Source organism: Hyperoodon ampullatus, assembly GCF_949752795.1.
Source record: "Hyperoodon ampullatus genome assembly, chromosome: 1".
In the NCBI taxonomy this organism is placed as follows: Eukaryota; Metazoa; Chordata; class Mammalia; order Artiodactyla; family Ziphiidae; genus Hyperoodon; species Hyperoodon ampullatus.
This window is the reverse complement of record NC_136914.1, coordinates 36192714-36216866: the sequence shown is the minus strand read 5'-3', so window position 1 is coordinate 36216866 and position 24153 is coordinate 36192714. Positions and strand designations below refer to the sequence as shown.

The 24153-nt window shown below is 40.6% G+C and overlaps 1 pseudogene across 1 annotated transcript; it reads left to right on the top strand.

Moving 5' to 3' along the window:
• Nucleotides 1-5356: 5356 nt before the first annotated feature.
• Nucleotides 5357-5791, top strand: LOC307063141 (ubiquitin-conjugating enzyme E2 D3-like; annotated as a pseudogene). Its single transcript has 2 exons — nucleotides 5357-5498; nucleotides 5548-5791. The product of its transcript is annotated as a ubiquitin-conjugating enzyme E2 D3-like (transcript).
• Nucleotides 5792-24153: the final 18362 nt, after the last annotated feature.

Here is a 24153-nt window from a genome sequence, read left to right as displayed (position 1 = left end):
AATCCCTAATCTCTAAATTTATCTCATATGTTCACAAGCTTAAAATGCACCTGAATATGTTCAACATATATGCACCTTAATTTTGAGATCCAATTCTACAAACCACAGGAAATGCTTCATGTATTTCTATTCTCTGCAGATAGAATTAGAGGTTAAAGATATTCTTCAGGAAAACCAACTGAAAAGCCTGGCTTCTTCAGGTTGAGAATGTAAAGGCAGAAGGGAAAGTGCCAAAAAGAAAGATGATTAAATATGGCTAAGGAATTGTTTGCCAAACTCTGAGAATTATCACAACAGGAAACTTCTAGAAGCTTGAAGAATGTAAAAAATCCACCTCCTATACAGTGGTGGGAATGTAAATTGGTGCAGCCACTATGGAAAATAGTATGGAGGTTCCTCAAAAAACTAAAAATAGAGTTACCATATGATCCAGCAATCCAACGCCTGGGCATGTATCTGGACAAAACCATAATTTGAAGAGATACAGGCACCCCTGTGTTCATAGCAGTACTATTTACAATAGCCAAGACATAGAAACAACCTAAATGTCCAATGACAGATGAATGGATAAAGAAGATGTCGTACATATATATAATGGAATATTACTCAGCCATAAAAAAGAATGAAATAATGCCATTTGCAGCAACATGGATGGCCCTAGAGATTATCATACTAAGTCAGTCAGAAAGAGAAAGACAAATACCATATGGTATCACATATGTGGAATCTAGAATATGACACAAGTGAGCTTACCTAGGAAACAGAAATATAGATCAATGGAACAGGATAGAAAGTCCAAAGATAAACCCACACACCTATGGCCACCTAATCTATGACCAAGGAGGCAAGAATACACAATGGAGAAAAGACAGTCTCTTCAGTAACTGGTGCTGGGAAAACAAGACAACTACATGTAAAAGACTGAAATTAGAACACTCACTCACACCACACACAAAAATAAACTCAAAATGAATTAAAGACCTAAATGTAAGCCTGGATACTGTAAAACTCTTAGAGGAAAATATAGGAAGAACATTCTTTGACATAAATCTCAGCAAGATCTTTTTCAATCCACTGCCTAGAGTAAGGAAAATAAAAACAAAAATAAACAAATGAGACCTAATGAAACTTAAAAGCTTTTTCACAGCAAAGGAAACGATAAACAAAACAAAAAGACAACCCTCAGAATGGGAGAAAATATTTGCAAATGAAGCAACTGATTAATATCCCAAATATACAAACAGCTCATGCAGCTGAATATCAAAAAAACAACCCAATCAAAAAATGGGTGGAAGACCTAAATAGACATTTCTCCAAAGAAGACATAGTGATGGCCAAGAAGGCACATGAAAAGATGCTCAACATCACTAATTATTAGAGAAATGCAAATCAAAACTACAATGAAGTATCACCTTACACCAGTCAGAATGGCCATCATCAAAAATTCTACAATAGGGCTTCCCTGGTGGCGCAGCGGTTGAGAGTCCACCTGCCGAGGCAGGGGACACGGGTTCGTGCCCTGGTCCGGGAAGATCCCACATGCCGCGGACCGGCTAGGCCCATGAGCCATGGCTGCTGAGCCTGCGTGTCCGGAGCCTGTGCTCCGCAACGGGAGCGGCCACAACAGTGAGAGACCCACGTACTGCAAAAAAAAAGAAAAAAATTCTACAGTAAAGGCTGGAGAGGGTGTGGAGAAAAGGGAACCCTCTTGCCCTGTTGGTGGGAATGTAAATTGGTACAGCCACTATGGAGAACAGTACGGAGGTTCCTTAAAAAATTAAAAATAGAGCTACCATATGACCCAGAAATCCCACTCCTAGGCATATATCCAGAGAAAACCATAATTGAAAAGGATGCATGCAGGCTTCCCTGGTGGCGCAGTGGTTGGGAGTCTGCCTGCCAGTGCAGGGGACAAGGGTTCGAGCCCTACTCTGGGAGGATCCCGCATGCCGCGGAGCAACTGAGCCTGCGCTCTAGAGCCCGCGAGCCACAACTACTGAGCCCATGTGCCACAACTACTGAAGCCCATGCACCTAGAGCCCATGCTCCGCAACAAGAGAAGCCACCGCAATGAGAAGCCCGTGCACTACAACGAAGGGTAGCCCCCACTCGCCGCAACTAGAAAAAGCCTGCGCGCAACAACAAAAGACCAAACTCGGGTTTCCCTGGTGGCACAGTGGTTGAGAGTCCGCCTACTGGTGCAGGGGACACAGGTTTGTGCCCAAGTCCGGGAAGATCCCACATGTCGTGGAGTGGCTGGGCCCGTAAGCCATGGCCGCTGAGCCTGCGCGTCCAGAGCCTGGGCTCTGCAATGGGAGAGGCCACAACAGTGAGAGGCCCACATTCTGCAAAAAAAAAAAAAAAAAGACCAAACTCAGCCAAAAATAAATAAATAAATAGATAAATAATTTTTTTTTAAAAAGTAAAAAAAAAGAATAAAAAAAGAGGATGCATGCACCCCGATGTTTATTGCAGCACTATTTACAATAGCCAGGACATGGAAGCAACCTAAATGTCCATCAACAGAGGAATGGATAAAGAAGATGTGGTACATATATACAATGGAATATTATTCAGCCTTAAAAAGGAATGAAATAGTGCCATTTGCAGAGACATGCATGGACCTAGAGATTGTCATACAGAGTTAGATAAGTCAGAAGGAGAAAAACAAATATCATATAATATTGCTTACATGTGGAATCTAGAAAAATGGTAAAGATGAACTTATTTGCAAAGCAGAAGTAGAGTCACAGATGTAGAGAACAAACGAATGGTTACCAAGGGGGTAAGGGGGTGGGATGAATTGGGAGACTGGGACTGACATATATGCACTGCTATGTATAAACTAGGTAACTAATGAGAACCTATAGTACAGCACAGGGAACTCTACTCAGTGCTCTGTGGTGACCTAAATGGGAAGGAAATATAAAAAAAATAGTGGGGGCTTTCCCTGGTGGTGCAGTGGTTAAGAATCCTCCTGCCAATGCAGGGGGCACGGGTTCGAGCCCTGGTCTGGGAAGACCCCACATGCTGTGGAGCAACTAAGCCCGTGTGCCACAACTACCAAGCCTGTGCTCTAGAGCCCACGAGCCACAACTACTGAAGCTCATGCAGCACAACTACTGAAGCCCGTGCGCCTAGAGCTCATGCTCCGCAACAAGAGAAGCCACCACAAGGAGAAGCCTGCGCACCACAACGAAGAGTAGCCCCCACTCACCACAACTAGAGAAAGCCCACGTGCAGCAACAAAGACTCAGCACAGCCAAAACTAAATAAATTTTTTTAAAAAAGATCCTTTCCCAGAATTGAGAAAATGGCAGCCACATTAAAAAATAATAATAAAAAAATAAAAAAATAAATTTAAAAAGAGTGGATATATGTATACGTATGACTGATTCACTTTGCTGCACAGCAAGAAACTAACACAACATTGTAAGCAACTATACTCCAATAAAGATTAATTAAAAAAAAAAACTAAAAACAGAGTTACCATATGATCCAGCAATCCCACTCCTGGGCATATATCTGGACAAAACCATAATTTGAAAAGATACAGGCACCGCTGTGTTCATAATAGCACTATTTACAATAGCCAAGACATGGAAACAACCTAAATGTCCATTGACAAATGAATGGATAAAGAGGATGTGGTACATATATACAATGGAATATTACTCAGCCATAAAAGAACAATGAAATAATGCAGCAACATGGATGGCCCTAGAGATTATCCTACTAATTAAAGTCAGTCAGAAAGAGTAAGACAAATACCATATGATATCACTTATATGTGAAATCTAAAATATGACACAAATGAACTTATCTATGAAACAGACCCACAGACATGGAGAACAGACTTGTGGTTGCCAAGGGGGAGGGGGAATGGGGGAGGGATGGATTGGGAGCCGGGATTAGTCTTACTATATAGCACAGGCAACTATATTCAATATCCTGTAATTAAACCATAATGGAAAAGAATATGAAAAAGAATATATATATTATATATATATAGCTGAATCACTTTTCTGTACATCAGAGACCAACACAACATTGTAAATCAACTATATTTTAATAAAATCAATTTGGGGGATTTCCCTGGTGGTCCAGTTAAGACTCCGTGCTTCGACTGCAGGGGGCATGGGTTCCATCCCTGGTTGGGGAATTGAGATCTCACATGCATGGGGCTTCCCTGGTGGCGCAGTGGTTGAGAGTCCGCCTGCCGATGCAGGGGACACGGGTTCGTGCCCCGGTCCTTCAGGAAGATCCCACATGCCGCGGAGCGGCTGGGCCCGTGAGCCATGGCCGCTGAGCCTGCGCGTCCGGAACCTGTGCTCTGCAACGGGAGAGGCCACAACAGTGAGAGGCCCGCGTACCGCAAAAAAAAAAAAGATCTCACATGCTGCGTGCAGAGCAGCCAAAAAAATGAAATGAAATGAAATGAAAATAAATAAAATAAAATAAAAATCCTATAGGGAGTTCCCTGGTGGCCTAGTGGTTAGGATTCCAGGCCGGGGTCCAATCGCTGGTCAGGGAACTGCGATCCCACAAGCCATGGTGCAGTGTGGCCAAAAAAAAAGAATCCTATAGGTTCCAAAAGAGTTTAGGGAAACTCATGAGAGATAGATCCAAAACAAAAGAAAATTATTTATTTAATCCAAAATTAAAATAAATTGGTGGTAAGGAAATAGACGGTTACATGACACAAGATAAAAAGCCTAATTCTATATATTTTTTTTTCTTTTTTTTTTTGCGGTACGGGGGCCTCTCACTGTTGTGGCCTCTCCCGTTGCGGAGCACAGGCTCCAGACGCACAGGCTCAGTGGCCATGGCTCACGGGCCCAGCCGCTCCGTGTCATGTGTGATCTTCCTGGACCGGGGCATGAACCCGTGTCCCCTGCATTGGCAGGCGGACTCTCAACCACTGCACCACCAGGAAAGTCCCTATTTCTATATTTTTTTTAAAAATCAAACCTTGGGAAGTCCCTTGTGGTCCAGTGGTTAGGACTCTGCCCAAGGCCCGGGTTCAATCCCTGGTTGGGGAACTAAGATCCCACAAGCTGCCGGGCGCAACCAAAAAAAAAAAAACAAACCTTTTGATAGTATTGAAAAATACTATCATCACCTCGTGTTATGTGCATGAGCACCATAGGGTCAGGGATGCAGCAGCTGCCAGGTGGGCAGGGAATAGACCGAGGCCACAGCGTGAGGGACGCCCCAGCCCCTCTATGCCTATGTCTGGCAGAACCAGTGTGAGGTAAAGAGGCAACCCTTCCCAGCAGCCCAGAAAATCAAGAGTTTGGGCCAGACCTTTGAGCAGACACCAAGATAGTGAGGAGCCAGACGAAAAGCACAGACTATGGTGCTGAAACGAATTAATAAGGAACTTAGTGACTTGGCCCATGATCCCCCGGCACAATGTTCTGCAGGTCCAGTTGGGGATGATGTTTCATTGACAAGTCACAATTATGGGACTTAATGACAACCCATATCAAGGTGGTGTATTTTTTTTGACAATTCATCTTCCTACAGACTACCCCTTCAAACCAGGTTGCATTTACCATAAGAATTTATCATCAAAATATCAACAGGAATGGCTACATTTGTTTTGATATTCTAAGATCACAGTGGTCACCTGCTTTAACTATTTTTCAAGTTCTTTCATCCATTTGTTCACTGCTGTGTGATCCAAACCCAGATGACCCCCTAATACCAGAGATTGCATGGATCTATAAGACAGACAGATAAGTACAACAGAATATCTCGGGAATGGACTCAGAAATATGCCATGTGATGCTGCCTGAAGGTCAGAATAACCCACATTACAGCTGGAACAAACTTTAAATTACTGTTCCTTTTTTGATTTTCTTATCCAGCTGCTCCCCTATCAGACCTTGTCTTTTTAAATTTTATTTTTTGTTTACCTCCCTCCATTCATTCACATGCTTATCTGAGAAGACTTAAGCTCTTCCAGCTTTGGACAATAACTGCTTTTAGAAACTGTACACTAGTTACAAGAGAACAGTGCCCAAGACTCAAAATTTTTTTTTTAAATGGAGCATGTATATTATATGGCCAAAGTCTTCACTCTAACTTAGTTATAAGATTAAAACCATTTCTCACAGCTCTAACATACTGAAGAAGCATTTGAGGCGGAGGGAGATGGATGCTCAGTTGTCACATCAAAGGAAGCAGCATTATTCTAGCAGCATCCATTCTTGTTTAAGTCTTCCACTGTTAGAGATTTGAGGTTACATGATATACTTTATGCTCATAACTGATGTGGCTAGAGGATTGGTATTGAATTGGTAGGATCAGCAGAACAGAAAATGTGATGTATTTTATGCATGTCAATAAAGAAATGGCCTGTTCTTGTTCTACAGAGAATGGAAATTGGAAGTCAAACACCCTTTATATTCCAAAATGGGGCCTCAAACATCTTGCAATTTTCATTTAAATTGTTAGATGGCTTGAAGCTATTAGTTAATCTTTTTTCCAATAATATACTGTTTAATATAGTCCTGAATAAATGATGCAAGTTGTCAATGGATGAGTGATCAACTAATAGCTCCGCTGGTAATTGATTTATTTTTCTTCATTAAAGTTGCACAAACTGATGAAAAAAAAATACTATCACCTCACAGAAAAAAAGAACCCAATACTTGAACAGAAAATTCACAAAACAGTTAACAAGGCTCATAATCAACATCACTAATAATTTTTTAGATACATTAAGATAACATGTTTCCTATAAATAAGAACGAAACAATTCTAAGGTGAATATTACTTGTTAGTAAATAAGAGTCGAGTGAAAGAGACATTCTCATATGCTGCAGGTAGGAGTGAAAATTCACACAACCTTTCTGGAAAAAGTCTGGCAATATGCATTGATAACCTTGTCACTATAAGTCTAAGAAGCTGTCATAATAAATAAGCTGCAATACTTGCAAAAATTTTATTATTATTATAAATGTTCCTGTTTATAATAGCACTGTTATTTATAAACACATTCTTATTTATAACAGCATTATTATTTATAAAAGCAGAAAACTGGGAACAACTTAAATGCTCAAAGTGAGTCTAATTTTAAGTAAATTACAGTACCATGAGATATGGGAGTTCTTTAAAATGTAAACATTTTAATAGTGAGAAATGCTTATGTTAGAAGGTTAAGCAAAAGAAATCAAGATCAAATGGCATAGATAGACTGCTCCCAGCCATGTTAAAATAGCCCAGAAAGAGACCAAATCAAAAGGCTCCAAAGTCCTCATAGTGATTGCTTCTGTATGTAGAACTATGGATGATTTTTTTTCCTTCTTTTTATGTTTCGTACTATCTTTGAAATGGCTATCGATTACTATTTTTGTAATCAAGAAAAGGGGAGGGCTTCCCTGGTGGCGCAGTGGTTGAGAGTCCGCCTGCCGATGCAGGGTACGCAGGTTCGTGCCCCAGTCCGGGAGGATCCCACATGCCGCGGAGCGGCTGGGCCCGTGAGCCATGGCCCCTGAGCCTGCGCGTCCGGGGCCTGTGCTCCGTGGTGGGAGAGGCCACGGCAGTGAGAGGCCCGCATGCCCCACCCCCCCAAAAAAAAGAAAAAAAGAAAAGGGGAACTAAAAAAAAAAGGAGTAAAGATAGAGTAAATTGTGGTTATTTCAAGCAGTTCCCTAAAAGTTGTTAACAACCTAATGACTCCAGGAGGAGCCAGACTGTTGAGATGATCCAACCATTGCCTTTGTTCATAGGTTTCTATAAGAAAGGCTAACAAATACCAAAGCTTCCAGGTAAGAGATACCTGCAGAAAATGGAAGGCATGGGCATGGGAAGGACTAGAGATGGGCTGAGTAGGACCTAGAGAAGGATGGTAATGGACTCCCAAAGGGGTTATCCTGAAACAGCATCTGCTCCACCTTCAGGATAAAATAGCCAGAAGGGAAAATGAAGCAAGCTCATCAACAAAACCAACTGGAAAGACCTGTTTACCCTGCACTGGTGCCTTGTTATTTATAATAGTACTTGCAGTCCTTTTCCCAGGACCTTTTCTGGCCTCAGCTCATCAGATCAGATGTAGTTAAGATTATAGCCATAAACTCTCATAGCCTGTCTAAATCCTAGAATTATAAGAAGAACATCCACAAATTGTAACAAGTGTGATAATGGGGTTTGTCAGCCACAAAAGCAAACGTCTGATTCTGATTTTCTGTGATAATAACAGGAACAACAACTACCATTTACTGAGTTCTTCCTAAAAGTGCCAGGCCTTGTGATAGTTCCCTTATATATGAAGGGTAACAGAATCTGCCGCCCCAAAATATGCCACTTTGGCATAAGGATTATTTTGAGCGGAAGGCAATTAAGAAGAAGCAGATACAAGAAGAGTTCCTTACCCTCCCCCTATTTGCCTAAAAGCAGGACATAAATATGTAAAAGTGTCTCCTCTCCCCTCTCTACCAGGAAGGACAGCAGTTAATCACTGGAGACAACTCTAGACCCTTACCAGCCCAGAGGAACCTACCTAACAAAACTTAGCTACCACTGGTTTCCCCATATATTTGCCTTCTCACCCCTAAAAACTCAAAGTCCTTTTCCTTTGTCTTATCACGTCTTTTAAAATGTGTTGTTCTGGACTTCCCTGGTGGCACAGTGGTTAAGAATCCTCCTGCCAATTCAGGGGACACAGGTTCAAGCCCTGGTCCAGGAAGATCCCACATGCCACGGAGCAACTAAGCCCATGTGCCACAACTAGGGAGACTGCGCTCTAGACCCTGCGAGCCACAACTACTGAAGCCCATGCACCTAGAGCCCGTGCTCTGCAACAAGAAACCACCGCAATGAGAAGCCCGCGCACCACAACAAAGAGTAGCCTCCCCTCACTGCAACTAGAGAAAGCCCACACGCAGCAACGAAGACCCAACGCAGCCAAAAAATAATTAATTAATTAATTTTAAAAATGTATTCTTTTAAGATGGTATATAAGGTGAAGTTCTAACCACCTCTTTGAGTCACTTATTTCGGAGTGTTCCCATGTATATGTGTGATGTATATGTTAATAAACTTGTTTTTCTTTTATTAATCTGTCTGTAGTCTAACTTACAAGGTCCCAGCTGGAGAACCCAAGACGGAGAAAGAAAAAGATTTTTTTCTCCCCTACACATATTTAATCCGCCCAACAACGCTGTCATGCAGGTACCATTTTTACCCTCATTTACCTGTGAATATTGAGAGGCTTATAGATGTTAAACAACCTGCCATGGGCTAAGCTAGTAAATGACAAGGCAAGATGATGGGAATCAACTCCAGGGCTCATACTGTATATGAAAAATTAATAAAAGTTCATAAGTTTCCCTTGTATAAAATATTATTCTTGCTACTCAAACTAAATATCACATCCTGGTCACTATTATTCACCTTCCTAAACCCTTAACTCATGTGCTTTATCAGGTGCTGAATACAGGTGCACAGTAAACATGTGTTAACTGACATTATGAAAGAATAATATCCATGCTAAAAAGGTAATATCCTAATTTGCATGTCTGAATAACTCTTTTATTTTGAAGTAATTACCTGATTCAAACATTCATGATCTTAAATACAGAGAATATTTCCCAGCACTCACTGTGGGTTATAAGCTACTTTATAGTGGCCTCTCTAAAAAAATACATAAGCAAAATAGATCCTTGACCTCAACAATCAACTACCAAAAATGGGTGGAACCAGGCAAGTCAAACATTTTACAGTCATGATGAAAGTGGCCATTTATCCCATCTTTATATACTTTCAACAGAGGTTAAACCCCAAAGCTATGCCTATTTTTTCTCTACTCTCAATTTCTAGGCCAGGAGGTCACGTACCTAGTACAATAGCCAAAATTAATCAAAACAAAGAGTGCTGCTGAGCTCAGGTATTTCATAGGAAAATCAGGGATCAATCTCAAGCATCTGGTACAAATTTCTAGGTTTTTGATCTGACCATTTCTAGCTACTATGCCTGGGACATTTAAGTGCTCAACAAATATCAGCTATTGTGTTGTTATTATTAGTTATTATTATTAATAACATCTGTTACATATAACCCAAAAAAATAACTATGTCAGTATCAAAAATAAATAAATTCTTCTTTGTTCCTGCTTCCAATTTTCTGATTTGCTTTTCAAAGACTTCTGTTAGTAAAATTTAGTAATTTCTTTCAAATGCTAAAGTCATGCAATTCCATAATAAAAGGAGACTGTTATGAAACAGTCCTCCTCTTCTCTTGAAAGAAATGAAGTCAGCTACTTCCACTATGTATGTAAAGTAATTTTGATACTGTTAATCTGCAGTGATCAAGTTCTGACAGTTACTCTCGTGGGAACACCCAAGGTCTGATGCAGCAGAGCTCCTGGGAAAGGAGGTGGTACAGGTAATGAAGCCCAGGAAATGTTTGGGCATTTGTTAGGTTCAGGTTATTCTTTTCTTAGCTGCTCTACATACGTGGTGAGAGCAAGAAACCAAGTTCCAACAGGAAATATCCATATGGTGAGCAATCTCTAAAACAATGAGAGAGGGAGTTTGTTTTTGGCATTTGGAAGAAGTTATTTTCACAGAGTTGATTCGATGTAGGAAAAATAGTACCTACGCTTGCACTATATGAAGGAGGTTATACCTACATTCCAATACTGTGAAAGTCTCAAAGTGAAAAACAAATCTTTAGAGTGGAGGTAGATGCTTTAAAGAGAAGGAGAGGGATTGAAACTAAAAGGAGCACATGAATGGAGGGTAGGAGCCTATTAGTAGAAAATTCCAAAATAGACTGAGATGCCTGGTACATTGGCAAATTTTCCTTCTCTAGGGATCAATTAAGACTAATAGATTATGCCCATAATTATAAATAAAGTAAGCCAAGGTCACCAGGTTCTTTTCATAGGTTGTATCTGTTCTGAGGGACAATGAAAACATCTCTAAGCCTCCGTGCCAATGCCTTTATTGTCTTGTTTCCTACCCCTTTAACTCCCAAATGAAGCAAAAGAAAATTGTAATTGGATTTCACCTGGGCTCCATAATGGTGGATTGGTGGCTCAGTGAAGTCTGAATAGATTCAGCAACTCCTCTGCTGTCTGCTCCCAAATACCAAGGAAGGAATGGTAGCTTTGTGACCTAAGACCATCTATCTACAAGATGGTCTTGTATGTAGTTATCTTGTTCTCTCTCCATCATGGTATAACAATTGTGTTCGAGTTAATGGCATATTATTTAGCTATTGGTTGCAAGATCCAGACTAAAGACAAGGAGAGTGTATCACCCTGAAATCCTGGACTTGGAGCTGATGCAGTAGCTGGATATGATTTTGAGGAATAAGTGAGTGGGTTTATATATGGAAAGAGGGTGTGAATGAATGTGAGTAGTCAAAAAGGTACTGGAGACATCTATTCACTGCTGCCCAGCATTCATTCTCCTCCTGCCATAGTAAAATAGCATGGCATTTCTTTTGGGGAAATACCCCACCTCATGATTCTCAGGCATGCAGTTTGACCCAAACTTCTGTTTCACCAATGTATCCCGAGTAGCTTAAACCAATCAGCTAAATCAGGGTTTCAGCCTTGGAACTATTGACAACTGGGGCTCTATGTTATGGGGGGCCGTCCTGTGTATTGTAGAATATTTAGCAGTGTAGCTGGGCTCCACCCCCTAGATGCCTTTATGATACCCTACAGTTAAGATAACCAAAAATATTTCTAGGCATTGCCAAATGTCCCCTGAGGGGGAGAGGGAGGAGGGAAAAAATCACCCCTCATAGAGAACCACTGAGCTAAACTCACCCCTCATTTTACTAATCAGCATTCTTGATTTCAAAAAATTAATAACAGGTATACCTGATTTAATATTTATTATACATGAGGAATTGCTCAAATAATCCTCAGCAGCTCCATGATATCGTGTACTAGTTAGGGTAAAGATAAGATTTATATAACAAAGAGATCCCAAAATGCAATGGCTTAGAGAACAAAGACATTTCTCTCATATTCAATGGTCTTGATGTAAGTAGCACATGTTGGTGGAATTCTACAGTCATTTAAGGACCCAAGCCCCTTCCATTTTGTTGTCTATTTGGTCTACATTATCATTGTCTACATGGCCAAAGCTGGATGATCACCACATCAGGGTTCCACCCACCAAGAAAAGGAAAAGGTAATGGAGGAAGTATACACAATGCCTTTCAAGGTTCAGATGTGAAAGTGGTACACATTACCGTCATACATTCCATTGGCAAGAACTTAGCTGCATCCCCACACTTAATTATAAGTCAACCAGCAAATATGGCCTTGCTGTACTGTCATGTTCTCAGCTACAACACAACTGTGGATTGAATGTTTGTGTTCCCCAAAACTCATGTTGAAGCCCTAATCCTCACTGTGATATTATTTGGAGGTAGGGCCTTTGGGAGGTATTTAGGTCATGATGGTGGAGCCCTCATGAATGAGATTAGTGCCCTTATGAGAAGCAGGAGAGATGATCTCTTTCTCTGTCATGTGAGGACAGAGCAAAAGGTGACCATCTGTAAACCAGGAAATGGGCACTCACTAAGAAGCTGACAGTGCTGGCACCCTGATCTTGGACTTCCAGCCTCCAGAAATGTGAGAAATAAACATTCAAAATAAACATTCATTGTTTAAGCCATCCAGTCTTTGGTATTCTGTTATAGCAGCTTGAACTGACTTAAAAAATACCCTAGCTTTGAAAGAAGGGGAAATAATTTTGGTAGAAAACTAGCAGTCTCTACATATTACCATGTTACAAATGAGGAAAGCAAGGTACAGAGCTAAGGTAACTTGCCCAATGTCATATGGCTGGCAAGTGGGACTGGAACACAAGCAGCTAATTCCAGAGCCCATGATCTTAAACACTATATCACGACTTTTCAAATCTCTGAATAATAACCTAAAATAAGAAAAGCACTTTACTTAGCAACTTAGTACACATGTGTGTATATCTGTACACGTTACATGTGTGTATGTTTCATGAAACAATCCCTACCCTTACCACAGCCAATTAACACTAATGTTTCTATTTGATTCTATACTATTTCATTTTTTAAATGTTGGTCATACCCACTAAATTGATTTCATAACCCTCCAATGCACCGTGATTAACAGTATGAAAACAGTACACTACACTCAATTCTAGTAGGAGAATTAGAATTTGTTGGAAGGCTATTGGAGAGCTCACGGTATGAACTGTATGAATAAGAAGGCTAGAAAATAAGATTCAGAAAACAGGTAGGTCCAGGGACTTCAGGAAACCCAGAATCACAGCTAAAATCTTGTCATGGGAAGGGTCTGTTAAGATGCACCTGACACCACTGTTGATGTTACTTCCACCTCTGCCTCTGGACACTGGATGCATGACACTGTCACTGAAATCAATTCCAAACCAGCCTGGCTTCTATGTCTCTCTCACTCCAGATTCAATATCCCAGGAGGAAGCATCCTGTTGGCATATTTTGGCCACATGCTTATGCCCAGGCTCTTGGGATCAGGTAGAGCAAGAACCTGGCTTTTCAGCTCACAAAACCACAGAAATGAGGTTAGATTCTGGGCAGCCCAAAAATGAACAAACAAAAAGGCAAATGTCCAATATACTCATAAAACACTAGAAGAAGTATATATTGGTACAGCCACTTGGAGAGCAATTTGGCATTATGTTGTAGAACTAAAATATGTATCCTATGATGCAGAAATTCCATTTCTAGGCATAGAGTCTGGATTGGAATTCCCACACAATGTGCATAAAGAGATATGTTTAAGTATGTTCACTGAAGCATTATCTATAATAGTGAAAACTGGAAATAAGCTAAAGGTTTAGCATTTTTAAAATGGACAAGACTGGGTCTTGCTCATCTTTAAATCCTAGCACCAAGCACTGCTGACAGATTATCAGAATCAAATAAATATTTATTGAAATGAACAACAGTTGAATGAACTGCCAATCAGAAATTATCCAGTGACTGATATGCAGGGCTGGACCAAAATATTCACAGATCCTTTAGAAGAAAGCATCACGTGGTGCAAAAAAATGTATGTTTTAGGTTATGAAAAAGCTCGGTATGACACCAAGTTCTGCTTGTTCAACCTAGGACAAGGTGCTTAACCCCTGGGCCTCAATTTCCTTGTCTATAAATGAGAGGATTAATGGGATAAGGGACCCTGGATACGTAGTGTAGGGCTTCCCAACCATTGGGTGCAATGCTGCACTGTGACTAAATGATGCACATGGCAAGGAGGTGATCCGTCAGCCTTTGGGTTGCCTAGAGCCCCTGGGCCAGTCACCTTTGGCCTTGAGCAACCTCATTCATCTTTTACTCCAGGATAAAATATTATAATTTTCTACATGTGTCATGACATGAAAACTGTTCAGAAGCACTAGCACCTTGCAGTCCCTGACTCATAGAATATATTCAGTGAATGTTGGTTCCCACCACTTTCTGATGGAATGTGAGGCTCTCTCAGGATTTATTATCTACCAGAGTCGTATGAGATCTAAAATGATGTGGGTCTTGCCAGATCTCCTGGAAGTGGCTCTCCTAAAAGTCACAAAGGATTTAAGAATGGTCTCAATATGTTCTTCATACAGAAGACCACCTGGGAACTGTCCAAATATACAGAACAAAAGTCAAGGGGTCTAGAGTGAGCCAAATGAGGGAAGGCAAAGAAATGTCCTTCCATCTTACCTCCTAAATTTCACCTTGACTCAGACCATCTTTTTTCCTACTCTGTCTCAAGAAGATCTTATCTGTCTTGTATGTTATCACACATAAAGGTGCTGAGAAGGAACACTTTTCTATTCTGGGTGTTTCCTTCCATGTGAAGAGGGTTCCAACAGCATTATACTCCTGGCCTCTTTCTTCCCCCTTATTCACTCCACCCCAAGGGAAGAGGAGCTAACTGATAAGTTTGGAGGGAGAAAGTGGGCACATGTGGCCCAACTTCTTCACTCTTTCTTCCCCTTGGAAGCTAACATCCTAGAGAAACCATATGTTCTTAACTCAGCACACAGTACACTTATTGGAAATCACCCTGCTGCCCAGAAGGCCTGCTGTGGCCCAGGGCTGCCAATAATGAAATGAGGAAATTGGTCTCATTCCAAATTCCTACTTGCCCCATACCAGCCATATTCTCTGATATGAGCTTTCTCAATAGGTCATACAGGCAGCCAGGCCAAACTGGACCAAGCAGATGGCTTAACAGCACAGGTTTCTGGAAAAGGTTGTACTTTGAATTCACACAGATCTCAAATCGCATCTCAGTTCCACTCCTTGAAAAGCTGTGTCACCTTGGGGAAGTTACATATACTTCATCTAGCCCCCTGATTCCTTCAAAACTAAAATAGGGATTTGAAAATAGGCCAGTTAAACATACACCTACTATACAACCCAGCCATCCCTCTCCTTGAAGTACCCACCCAAGAGAAATTAAAACATATGTCCATACAATGCTCAGAGCAGCTTCATTTGTAAGCACTCAACTGGAAACAACACACATGTTTATCAATGAGTTCATGGATAAACAAAGTGGTATATTCATACAATAGAATACCACTCAGCAATAAAAAGGAACATATACGCAACAACATGGATAACTCTTACAATAATTATGCTGAGCAAAAGAAGCCAGACTAAAAAAAAAAAAGTACATATTGTATTATTGCATTTATATAAAATTTTCAAAATTACAAATCAATGTATAGTACTAGGAAGCAGCTAGATCAGTGGTTCCCTGGGGGAGGCTGGGGATGGGAGAAGAGCAATGAGAAAGGCTGAATTAAGAGGGGTACAAGAAAACTCTTGAGGGGATGGATATGTTCATTACCTTAATTGTTATGATGATCCTACAGGTGTCAAAGCTTATCAAATTGTACTTTAAATATGTGCAGTTTATGGTATAGCCAATGACACCCCAATAAAACTGGGGGAAAACATGTGTGTCAAAGCATATATAGGGAAGAAACAGCAGGAATCAAATCCCCTAATCACTCTTCAAAAGTGGCACATTTTCAATCAGCTATACTTCAGTAGAAAAAAAGGTGCTTTTTTTAATCAAAAAACTTCTGGCCAGGCTCACCAAGAAGAAAAGAGAGAGGACCCAAACAAACAAAATAAGAAATAAAAGGTGAGGAATAACAAGCAATACCACAGAAATATAAAAAATCATAAGAATATACTATGAACAGTTATATACCAACAAAATGGACAACCAAGAAGAAATGGACAGGTTTCTAGAAACATACAGCCCACCAAAACTGAATCAAGAATAGATAATCTGAACACACCAATCACTAGAAGTGATATAGAATCTCTAATTTAAAAACTCCCTACAGACAAAAGCCCAGGACCAGATGGCTTCACAGGCAAATTCTACCAAACATACAGAGAAGAACTTACACCTATCCTTCTCAAACTCTTCCAAAAGATTGAAGAGGAGGGAGCACTCCCAAAGTCATTCTATGAAGCTATCATCACCCTAATACTAAAACCAGACAAAGACACTGGCAAAAAAGAAAAGTACAGGCCAATATCTTTGATGAATATAAATGCAAAAATCTTCAACAAAATATTAGCAAACATGAGGACACGGGGAGGGGGAAGGGTAAGCTGGGACAAAGTGAGAGAGTGGCATGTACATATATACACTACGAAATGTAAAACTGATAGCTAGTGGGAAGCAGCCGAATAGCACAGGGAGATCAGCTCAGTGCTTTGTGACCACCTAGAGGGGCAGGATAGGGAGGGAGGGAGACGCAAGAGGGAAGAGAATGGGGATATATGTATATGTATAGCTGATTCACTTTGTTATAAAGCAGAAACTAACACACCATTGTAAAGCAATTATACTCCAATAAATATGTTAAAAAATAAAAAATAAAGAAAATTAGCAAACAGAATCCAACCACACATAAAAAGGATCATACGCCATGATCAAGTTGGATTCATTCCAGGGTCACAAGGATGGTTCAAAATATGCAAATCAATCAATGTGATACACCACATCAACAAAAGAAAAGACAAAAACCACATGATCATCTCAATAGATGTAGAAAAAACTTGAAAAAATTCAAAATCCATTCATAATAAAAACTCTCACAAAAGTGGGTACAGCAGGAACATATCTCAACAAAACAAAAATCATTTATCATAAACCCACAGCCAACATAATACTCAATGGTGAAAAGCTGAAAACCTTCCCACTAAATTCTGGAACAAGACAAGGATGCCCACTCTCACCACTTCTATTCAACATAACATTGGAAGTCCTGGTCACAGTTATCAGATAAGAAAAAGAAATAAAAGGTATCTGAGTTGGAAGAGAAGAGGTAGAACTGTCATTATATGCAGATGACATGATACTCTATTTAGAAAACCCTAATGACTCCACACAAAAATTATTAGAACTGATAAATGAATTCAGAAAGGTAGCAGGATACAAAATTAATATACAAAAATCTGTTGCATTTCTTTACACTAACAATGAAATATCAGAAAGAGAAAGTTTAAAAAACCCTATTTAAAAATCACATCAGGACTTCCGGGTAAGATGGCGGAAGAGTAAGACGCGGAGATCACCTTCCTCCCCACGGATACACCAGAAATACAGCTACACGTGGAACAACTCCTACAGAACACCTACTGAACGCTGGCAGAAGACCCCAGACCTCCCAAAAGGCAAGAAACTCCCCACATACCTGGGTAGGGCAAAGCGGAGAGATTCCCGCACAGAGGATCGGTGCCGAGCGGCACTCACCAGCCCGAGAGGCTTGTCTGCTCGCCCGCCGGGGCGGGCGGCGCTGGAAGCTGAGGCTCGGGCTTCGGTCAGAGCGCAGGGAGAGGACTGGGGCTGGCGGCGAGAACTCAGCCTGAAGGGGGCTAATGTGCCACAGCTAGCCGGGAGGGAGTCCGGGAAAACTCTGGAGCTGCCGAAGAGGCAAGAGACTTTTTCTGCCCTCTTGGTTTCCTGGTGTGCGAGGAGAGGGGGATTAAGAGCGCTGCTTAAAGGAGCCCCACAGACGGGCGCGAGTCGCGACTGAAAGCGCGGAGCCCAATGACGGGCGTGGGACGCTGGGGCTGCTGCTGCCGCCGCCAAGAAGCCTGTGTGCGAGCGCAGGTCACTGTCCACACCGCCCTTCCGGGAGCCTGTGCAGCCCGCCACTGCCGGGGCCCCGGGATCCAGGGGCGGCTTCCCTGGGAGAACGCACGGCGCGCCTCGGGCTGGTGCAACGTCACGCCGACCTCTGCCGCTGCAGGCTCGCCCCGCACTCCGTGCCCCTCCCTCCCGCCCGGCCTGAGAGAGCCAGAGTTCCCGAAGAGGCTGCTCCTTTAACCCTTTCCTGTCTGAGCGAAGAACAGACGCCCTCCGGCGACCTACACGCAGAGGCGGGGCCAAATCCAAAGCTGAGACCCGGGAGCTGTGCGAACAAAGAAGAGAAAGGGAAACCTCTCCCAGCAGCCTCAGAAGCAGCGGATTAAAGCTCCACAATCAACTTGATGTACCCTGCATCTGTGGAATACATGAATAGACAACAAATCATCCCAAATTGAGGAGCCAGGAGTCAGTGCTGTGCCTCTGAGGTGGGAGAGCCAACTTCAGGACACTGGTCCACAAGACACCTCCCAGCTCCACATAATATCGAACGGCGAAAATCTTCCAGAGATCTCCATCTCAACACCAGCACCCAGCTTCACTCAACGACCAGCAAGCTACAGTGCTGGACACCCTATGCCAAACAACTAGCAAGACAGGAACACAACGCCACCCATTAGCAGAGAGGTGGCCTAAAATCATAAAAAGTCCGCAGACACCCCAAAACACACCACCAGACGTGGACCTGCCCACGAGAAAGACAAGATCCAGCCTCATCCACCAGAACACAGGCACTAGTCCCCACCACCAGGAAGCCTACACAACCCACTAAACCAACCTTAGCCACTGGGGACAGACACCAAAAACAACAGGAACTACGAACCTGCAGCCTGCAAAAAGGAGACCCCAAACACAGTAACATAAGCAAAATGAGAAGACAGAAAAACACACAGCAGGAGAAGGAGCAAGATAAAAACCCACCAGACCTAACAAATGAAGAGGTAATAGGCAGTCTACCTGAAAAAGAATTCAGAATAATGATGGTAAAGATGATCCAAGATTCTATTTCCCAGATCCAAAATCTTGGAAATAGAATAGACAAAATGCAAGAAACAGTTAACAAGGACCTAGAAGAACTAAAGATGAATCAAGCATCGATTAAAAACACAATAAATGAAATGAAAAATACTCTAGATGGGATCAATAGCAGAATAACTGAGGCAGAAGAACGGATAAGTGAGGTGGAAGATAAAATAGTGGAAATAACTGCTGCAGAGCAAAATAAAGAAAAAAGAATGAAAAGAACAGAGGACAGTCTCAGAGACCTCTGGGACAACATTAAACACACCAACATTCGAATTATAGGGGTTCCAGAAGAAGAAGAGAAAAAGAAAGGGACTGAGAAAATATTTGAAGAGATTATAGTTGAAAACTTCCCTAATATGGGAAAGGAAATAGTTAATCAAGTCCAGGAGGCACAGAGAGTCCCATACAGAATAAATCCAAGGAGAAATACGCCAAGACACATATTAATCAAACTGTCAAAAATTAAACACAAAGAAATCATATTAAAAGCAGCAAGGCAAAAACAACAAATAACACACAAGGGAATCCCCATCAGGTTAACAGCTGATCTCTCAGCAGAAACTCTACAATCCAGAAGGGAGTGGCAGGACATAATTAAAGTGATGAAGGAGAAAAACCTGCAACCAAGATTACTCTACCCAGCAAGGATCTCATTCAGATTTGATGGAGAAATTAAAACGTTTACAGACAAGCAAAAGCTGAGAGAGTTCAGCACCACCAAACCAGCTTTACAACAAATGCTAAAGGAACTTCTCTAGGCAAGAAACACAACAGAAGGAAAAGACCTACAATAACGAACCCAAAACAATTAAGAAAATGGGAATAGGAACATACATATCGCTAATTACCTTAAATGTAAATGGACTAAATGCTCCCACCAAAAGACACAGATTGGCTGAATGGATACAAAAACAAGACCCATATATATGCTGTCTACAAGAGACCCACTTCAGACCTAGAGACACATACAGACTGAAAGTAAGGGGATGGAAAAAGATATTCCATGCAAATGGAAACCAAAAGAAAGCTGGAGTAGCAATTCTCATATCAGACACAATAGACTTTAAAATAAAGACTACTAGAAGAGACAAAGAAGGACACTACATAATGATCAAGGGATCGATCCAAGAATATAACAATTGTAAATATTTATGCACCCAACATAGGAGCACCTCAATACATAAGGCAAACACTAACAGCCATAAAAGGAGAAATCGACAGTAACACAATCATAGTAGGGGACTTTAACACCCCACTTTCACCAATGGACAGATCATCCAAAATGAAAATAAATAAGGAAACACAAGCTTTAAATGATACATTAAACAAGATGGACTTAATAGATATTTATAGGACATTCCATCCAAAAACAACAGAATACACATTTTTCTCAAGTGCTCATGGAACATTCTCCAGGATAGATCATATCTTGGGTCACAAATCAAGCCTTGGTAAATTTAAGAAAATTGAAATTGTATCAGGTATCTTTTCCGACCACAATGCTATGAGACTAGATATCAATTACAGGAAAAGATCTGTAAAAAATACAAACACATGGAGGCTAAACAATACATTACTTAATAACGAAGTGATCACTGAAGAAATCAAAGAGGAAATTAAAAAATACCTAGAAACAAATGACAATGGAGACACGACGACCCAAAACCTATGGGATGCAGCAAAAGCAGTTCTAAGAGGGAAGTTTATAGCAATACAATCCCACCTTAAGAAACAGGAAACATCTCAACTAAACAACCTAACCTTGCACCTAAAGCAATTAGAGAAAGAAGAACAAAAACATCCCAAAGTTAGCAGAAGGAAAGAAATCATAAAAATCAGATCAGAAATAAATGAAAAAGAAATGAAGGAAACAATAGCAAAGATCAATAAAACTAAAAGCTGGTTCTTTGAGAAGATAAACAAAATTGATAAACCATTAGCCAGACTCATCAAAAAAAAAAAGGGAGAAGACTCAAATCAATAGAATTACAAATGAAAAAGGAGAAGTAACAACTGACACTGCAGAAATACAAAAGATCATGAGAGATTACTACAAGCAACTCTATGCCAATAAAATGGACAACCTGGAAGAAATGGACAAATTCTTAGAAATGCACAACCTGCCAAGACTGAATCAGGAAGAAATAGAACATATGAACAGACCAATCACAAGCACTGAAATTGAAACTGTGATAAAAAATCTTCCAACAAACAAAAGCCCAGGACCAGATGGCTTCACAGGCGAATTCTGTCAAGCATTTAGAGAAGAGCTAACACCTATCCTTCTCAAACTCTTCCAAAATATAGCAGAGGGAGGAACACTCCCAAACTCATTCTACGAGGCCACCATCACCTTCATACCAAAACCATACAAGGATGTCACAAAGAAAGAAAACTACAGGCCAATATCACTGATGAACATAGATGCAAAAATCCTCAACAAAATACTAGCAAACAGAATCCAACAGCACATTAAAAGGATCATACACCATGATCAAGTGGGGTTTATTCCAGGAATGCAAGGATTCTTCAATATATGCAAATCAATCAACGTGATACACCATATTAACAAATTGAAGGAGAAAAACCATATGATCATCTCAATAGATGCAGAGAAAGCTTTCGACAAAATTCAACACCCATTTATGATAAAAACCCTGCAGAAAGTAGGCATAGAGGGAACTTTCCTCAACATAATAAAGGCCATATATGACAAACCCACAGCCAGCATCGTCCTCAATGGTGAAAAATTGAAACCATTTCCACTAAGATCAGGAACAAGACAAGGTTGCCCACTCTCACCACTCTTATTCAACATAGTTTTGGAAGTTTTAGCCACAGCAATCAGAGAAGAAAAGGAAATAAAAGGAATCCAAATCGGAAAAGAAGAAGTAAAGCTGTCACTGTTTGTAGATGACATGATACTATACATAGAGAATCCTAAAGATGCTACCAGAAAACTACTAGAGCTAATCAATGAATTTCGTAAAGTTGCAGGATACAAAATTAATGCACAGAAATCTTTGGCATTCCTATATACTAATGATGAAAAATCTGAAAGTGAAATCAAGGAAACACTCCCATTTACCATTGCAACAAAAAGAATAAAATATCTAGGAATAAACCTACCTAAGGAGACAAAAGACCTGTATGCAGAAAATTATAAGACACTGATGAAAGAAATTAAAGATGATACAAATAGATGGAGAGATGTACCATGTTCTTGGATTGGAAGAATCAACATTGTGAAAATGACTGTACTACCCAAAGCAATCTACAGATTCAATGCAATCCCTATCAAACTACCACTGGCATTTTTCACAGAACTAGAACAAAAAATTTCACAATTTGTATGGAAACACAAAAGACCCCGAATAGCCAAAGCAATCTTGAGAACGAAAAATGGAGCTGGAGGAATCAGGCTCCGTGACTTCAGACTATACTACAAAGCTACAGTAATCAAGACAGTATGGTACTGGCACAATAACAGAAAGATAGATCAATGAAACAGGATAGAAAGCCCAGAGATAAACCCACGCACATATGGTCACCTTATCTTTGATAAAGGAGGCAGGAATGTACAGTGGAGAAAGGACAGTCTCTTCAATAAGTGGTGTTGGGAAAACTGGACAGCGACATGTAAAAGTATGAGATTCGATCACTCCCTAACACCATACACAAAAATAAGCTCAAAATGGATTAAAGACCTAAATGTAAGGCCAGACACTATCAAACTCTTAGAGGAAAACATAGGCAGAACACTCTATGACATAAATCACAGCAAGATCCTTTTTGACGCACCTCCTAGAGAAATGGAAATAAAGACAAAAATAAACACATGGGACATAATGAAACTTAAAAGCTTTTGCACAGCAAAGGAAACCATAAACAAGACCAAAAGACAACCCTCAGAATGGGAGAAAATATTTACAAATGAAGCAACTGACAAAGGATTAATCTCCAAAATTTATAAGCAGCTCATGCAGCTCAATAACAAAAAAACAAACAACCCAATCCAAAAATGGGCAGAAGACCTAAATAGACATTTCTCCACAGAAGATATACAGACTGCCAACAAACACATGAAAGAATGCTCAACATCTTTACTCATTAGAGAAATGCAAATCAAAACTACAGTGAGATATCATCTCACACCAGTCAGAATGGCCATCATCAAAAAATCTAGAAACAATAAATGCTGGAGAGGGTGTGGAAAAAAGGGAACACTCTTGCACTGCTGGTGGGAATGTGAATTGGTACAGCCACTATGGAGAATGGTATGGAGGTTCCTTAAAAAACTACAAATAGAACTACCATATGACCCAGCAATCCCACTACTGGGCATATACCCTGAGAAAGCCATAATTCAAAAAGAGACATGTACCAAAATGTTGATAGCAGCCCTATTTATAATAGCCCAGAGATGGAAACAACCTAAGTGTCCATCATCGGATGAATGGGTAAAGAAGATGTGGCACATATATACAATGAAATATTACTCAGCCATAAAAAGAAATGAAATTGAACTATTTGTAATGAGGTGGATGGACCTAGAGTCTGTCATACAGAGTGAAGTAAGTCAGAAAGAGAAAGACAAATACTGTATGCTGACACATATATATGGAATTTAAGGGAAAAAAATGTCATGAAGAACATAGGGGTAAGACAGGAATAAAGACACAGACCTACTAGAGAATGGACTTGAGGATATGGGGAGGGGGAAGGGTAAGCTGTGACAAAGTGAAAGAGCGGCATGGACATATATACACTACGAAACGTAAGGTAGATAGCTAGTGGGAAGCAGCCGCATAGCACAGGGAGATCAGCTCGGTGCTTTGTGACCGCCTGGAGGGGTGGGAGGGAGACGCAAAAGGGAGGGGATATGGGAACATATGTATATGTATAACTGATTAAATTTGTTATAAAGCAAAAAATAAAAAATTTAAAAAAAATAAATAAAATAAATA